This window comes from Gopherus evgoodei, chromosome 1, assembly GCF_007399415.2.
Source record: "Gopherus evgoodei ecotype Sinaloan lineage chromosome 1, rGopEvg1_v1.p, whole genome shotgun sequence".
Taxonomy (NCBI): domain Eukaryota; kingdom Metazoa; phylum Chordata; order Testudines; family Testudinidae; genus Gopherus; species Gopherus evgoodei.
In genome coordinates this window covers 233,453,635-233,458,577 of record NC_044322.1, presented here as the reverse complement: position 1 = coordinate 233,458,577, position 4,943 = coordinate 233,453,635, and positions in this window count along the sequence as shown.

Below are 4,943 nucleotides of genomic sequence, written 5' to 3'. Positions count from 1 at the left end.
TCTGAGCTGTCCTTGCATTATATCTCCTTCTTCTCTGTTCAGTGTAGTCACAGGAGATGCTGTAAATGTTGAGTGGAGGAAAGAACATGCTAACTTCTACAAATCCAATTAATCTGAATTAAAGGCACAAGAAGAGTTTTAATTCTCCATTTAAAATATGCCAGTCTTTGAGCAATAACTAGGAATCAGCAGGGATCAAGTATCTTTCTAATAATCTTGGAGATGGTGTGTAACAAACTCTGGCTCTAGCCTTGGCTACATGTGGCCTCAGTTTTCCCAAAATGACTGTGTGCTTAATTTGACACATCTTAAAGGGATCTGGCAGAGGGTTTTGCTATTTTTCTTACAATCAGTCCCCCTACCCCTGCCTTTGTGGCATCTCAGATTAGACACACTCACTCATTAGTCACTTCTGATAAGACAGGCCATAGACATAGATCACCTAATATCTGGTGTATGCTTGACAAATATCCACCCATATTTCCCTCTTTCCTTCTAGCTTCCATTCTACACCCCTCCATCCCCACCCCACACATTCAAAGGTGTCTTATACAGAAAAGATTAGATTATGCCTAACATGTTACAGTATATGGCACCCCTGATGCTACATGCTGAGGCACAGCTTGGATCATAAATGTCAGAGAAGAGCCATGACAGTTTCAAAGCAAGAATCACTGCGCCTGTTACAGGGCTAGCTCCTCATCTGCCATGAATGGGCCATATTTGCCCATCTACACCAGTTGAAGAGCAGGTCCCCCTGTGCTGGACTATAACAACTCTGCTGTTTTGGACTGCAAGAGGGTGGCCTCTGTTACTCCCATGTGGTCTGGGAGACATTGGTGGTGCAAAGTGAGGTAGTTGCTTGATTCAGGCAATGAGCTGATGGGGTTAAATTCCACACTCAAGCAAGCATGCACCACTCCATTGCCCTCAGTGAGGTTATGCTAGCACTGTAGTTGACCTAGTGTGTTTCAGCCAATCAAAGACCAATTTATGAAATAAGGTGGATTCTGCCTGGGGGAAGCTGTATTTATATTCCCTGGCTTGAATCACAGTGCACCATTGAGCAGGGTCCAGCCGGTGCTGTTTTTAACAGGCTGCAAATGGAGTAGCAGTGCTGGATCCACAGCCCTCTTGTGTTGTGGTGCTGCTGCTAGTGAGTTAATTGTTCACCAAGAAGGACAGAGAGATGGAAGTTGGCTTGAATGTAACAGTGAAAATTAGCCATCCAAAAATAAGCAGCTGCTTTTTATTTTGCTCAGTGTGAGTGGACTGGGATGAGAGGGATTTTTTTCTCCAGCAGCAGGTGGGGTCAATGCAGCATCTCCCTCAAGTGAGCTGTTTGTTTCTGATTTAAACACTCTTTCATTTTTCATACATGGTGCAGTTACTCTTCAAGTGCAACCTACTTCTTCTACAGCAGAGCTCAGTCAGAACCTTGGCCTGAGCTGAGGGCTTTGGTGTGCTGTAGGTGAGTGTGCACACTTGTCCACCACGCTTGTAACGGCAATTAATTGCATTCATTGAAAATCTCATTGCTGGGTGAAACATTAGTTATCCATGATGAGGAAAAGAGTGCAATAAATCTACTTGTGTTTTTTGGAGTGAAGCAGCTGACAATCACCCTGTTTTTCACCACCACCTCTAACCCCACCCAAAGACCTATATTCCATCTTTATAGAGGCGGGATCTTTTTGGATCTTACCACTGATATTTTGTACAGGGGCTGAGGGGGTTTTGTTGCATCCAACTGTCCCTTGTGGGATGGTTGCTGGTGTGGGTTTAACTAGAGCAGGATTATGCTACTTGTTATAGCAACAAATCCAGCTGTAAACTGGGGCTGAGCTCTGAGGTGTTCAAGGTGCAAAAGCCAGGTTTAGAAATGAGCACAGCTGGTTCCAGGATTATTTTTGTTTAAGAAACAGCCTGTAGGTCTCCCTCAAGGGGCTACATCATCAAATGGCTTCCCACAGGGCTGCCGGGGGGGGGGGGAGGAGCAAGTGGGGCAATTTGCCCCAGGTCCCGCAGGGGCCCCCACAAGAATATAGTATTGCAACTTCTTTTTATGGAAGGGGCCCCAAAAATTGCTTTGCACCAGGCCCCCTGAATCCTCTGGGTGACCCTGGCTTCCCAAACCCTACAGAATAATAACTTGAGTGCTTGTGATCACCCTAGGTGAGTCTATGTGGACTGAACCACCCTCAGCAAATGAAACCTTCCATTATCTCCAGTCCCTGAAGCTGACATCTCCTAGCTCTGTTTGCCCTAGCTTGCTGGGCAGGTGACACACAGGGAAAGTGGACTTAGTTTGCCAACTTGCCCACTGTGTTGGATTTTCTACTATACTGCTGTGCAATCTGCATGCAGGTGCTAGGCCTGCTCAGTGGCTCTGGTGACTGCTGCACCAGCCTAGGGTCAATAGGAGGTGCTGAAGAGGTACCTCAGTACTGTCACCTGAGAACAAGCATTTCACCTCTCCATTATGTACCACTATAATTTTCAGAGGCCCTAAGCGTGCCCAGTTATGAGAGCAATGGGAGCCATAGGCACTAAATATCTCTGAAAAACATGCGATTAGGCTCTTGAGGTGCTAGCTATGCAACCTGGGGCCCTGTGCTCCAAAATTTGGTATCTGCATATCATCTGATCACACCTCTCCTACCTACCCATCTCCTCCTTTATGGGCAGAGAGCTCTCTGCATGTTTCAGCGATTGGTAATTCAGCAAAATAAGAAAATGATATTGAGTTTGGGGAGGGCAGGGGGAAGAAACTCAAAAGACACCATTGCCTGAAAAGGGGCTGTACTGGCTAGACCTATTTCAGAGTAGCAGCTGTGTTAGTCTGTATCCACAAAAAGAACAGGAGTACTTAGGCCACCTTAGAGACTAACAAATTTATTTGAGCATAAGCTTTCATACATACACATTACCACTACAAACAGTTCTTTTTCTCTCCTGCTGATAATAGCTCACCTTAACTGATCACTCTCCTTATAGTGTGTATGATAGCGCTCATTGTTCTCTGTGTATACATATATCTTCCACTACATGCATCCAATGAAGTAGGCTGTAGCCCACAAAAGCTTATGCTCAAATAAATGTGTTATTCTTTAAGGTGCCACAAGTACTCCTGTTCTTTTTGGCTAGACCTAGTTTCATAGAAAGGCTCATGAGCTGGAACAAGTGTTAAAAGTTCACAGCTAATTCAAGAGAGAGTGAGTGAGTGTGAGAAACAACTTCCCACACCTGCATCAATCCAGCTGTGAGCATTAAAGCTGCTTTGTGTATGTGATGTGCTATACATTGCAATTACATCAAAAGCACGAGGGTGAGAACCCTTATCCTGACTGGGGTTACTGTAATAAAAATATTAAATACTAATCAACCAAAGGTCTCTCCCAGTCGAGCGACAGTGCAGCTTTCTGCCACGTCTGACGATTTTCTCACAGTGGGCACAAGCTGCAGCCAGAACTGAAGGAATTTCACTACTCAGCTCTGGACGGTCGCCCATGAAGTGTCTCATTTTCTGTGGTGTTTAATGCCCCTAAAGCCAGGGGTGGGCAAACTGCATGGCTTGGCCCCACTGCGGCCAGGATCCTGGGTCAGGGCTGTACCAGCTGCAGCAGGGCCCCGCTCTGGCTCCTAGGTGCTCCAGTGGGAGCTACAGGGGCAGTGCCTGCAGATGGGGCTGCGTGTAGAGCCACCTGGCCATGCCGCCGCTGCTTCTGGGAGCTACTTGAGGTAAATGCCACTCAGACTCTGCACCCCTGAGCCTCTCCCCATGCCCCAACCCCCTCCTGCTCTCCAAACCTCTCAATCTCAGCCTGGAGCAGCCTCCGACACCCCAAACTCCTCATCCCCAGCCCCACCCCAGAACCCACACCCCCAGCTGGAACCTGCACCCCTTCCTGCACCCCAACCCCCTGCCCTCTAACCCCTTGGTCCCAACCCAGAGCACCTTCCTGCACCCCAAACTCATCTCCAGAGCTCTCACTCTCTCCCACACCCCAACTCCAATTTTGTGAGCATTTATGGTCTGCCATACAATTTTTATTCCCCGATGTGGCCCTCAGGCCAAAAAGTTTGCCCACTTCTGCACTAAAGGGTGTTAGTGGCAGCATTGATGCTGAAGAATTGCATTCCCACTTGACCCAGCGCCATCTCCTCTAATGGCCCTGCTATGCCCCAGCCCCAGGAGTGGTGGGAAATATCACAAATGTTGTTCTGGCAAATTGGATAGCACCGAAAGGGGTGAGGATGCAGTTATGAGGAAAGGGCTGGATTGCAAGTGGCTCTAGGTGACTGGAATTTGCCATTGTCCTGCTCCTCTGCTCATACCAAAAACCAAAGCCTCCCCTCAGCAAGTGTCACCTAGCTTAGAGGCAGGGTGATGAGGCCCCACACCAGCAAAGTGCTCAACAAGCCCCATCCCCTGTGCCTGCAACCAATGCCAATTCTGGAGGTGGAATAAAAGGAGAGGCTGATAGGCCAGGAAGGAGCTTTGCCTGTAGCATTTTAGCCAGTGGAAGAGAAGCGGTTCCAAAGCCTGAAGGAAAAGGCAGGAAGATCCCCTGGGAGGACTAGTAGGCAGCCTAGTATTAAGGTGGATTTGCTTTTTGTTTTAGAACATTTTGGTGCTAAGCCACTCCCCACCTTTTCCACCTCCCACCCAGAAGAGGATAGGGCTGAAGACCACCTCAGTGGACATTTGGCAGATTTTGCTCCCCATGGTCACATCACAGTCCATAAGGGGATGCTGCTCCAGCCACTACAGGCAGGGCACACAGGGAGGTGGAGTGTGTGAGAAAATGGATTTCTTTTTCTGCTGACTGACTGTTCCCAGGGAAAACAAGTGCCTGAGACATCATGTTTAGCATTAAATGAACTCAGGTGCCCACTGTTCTCTGGCTGTATTTAATGTGGTTAAAAAACTCCCTGGAGAT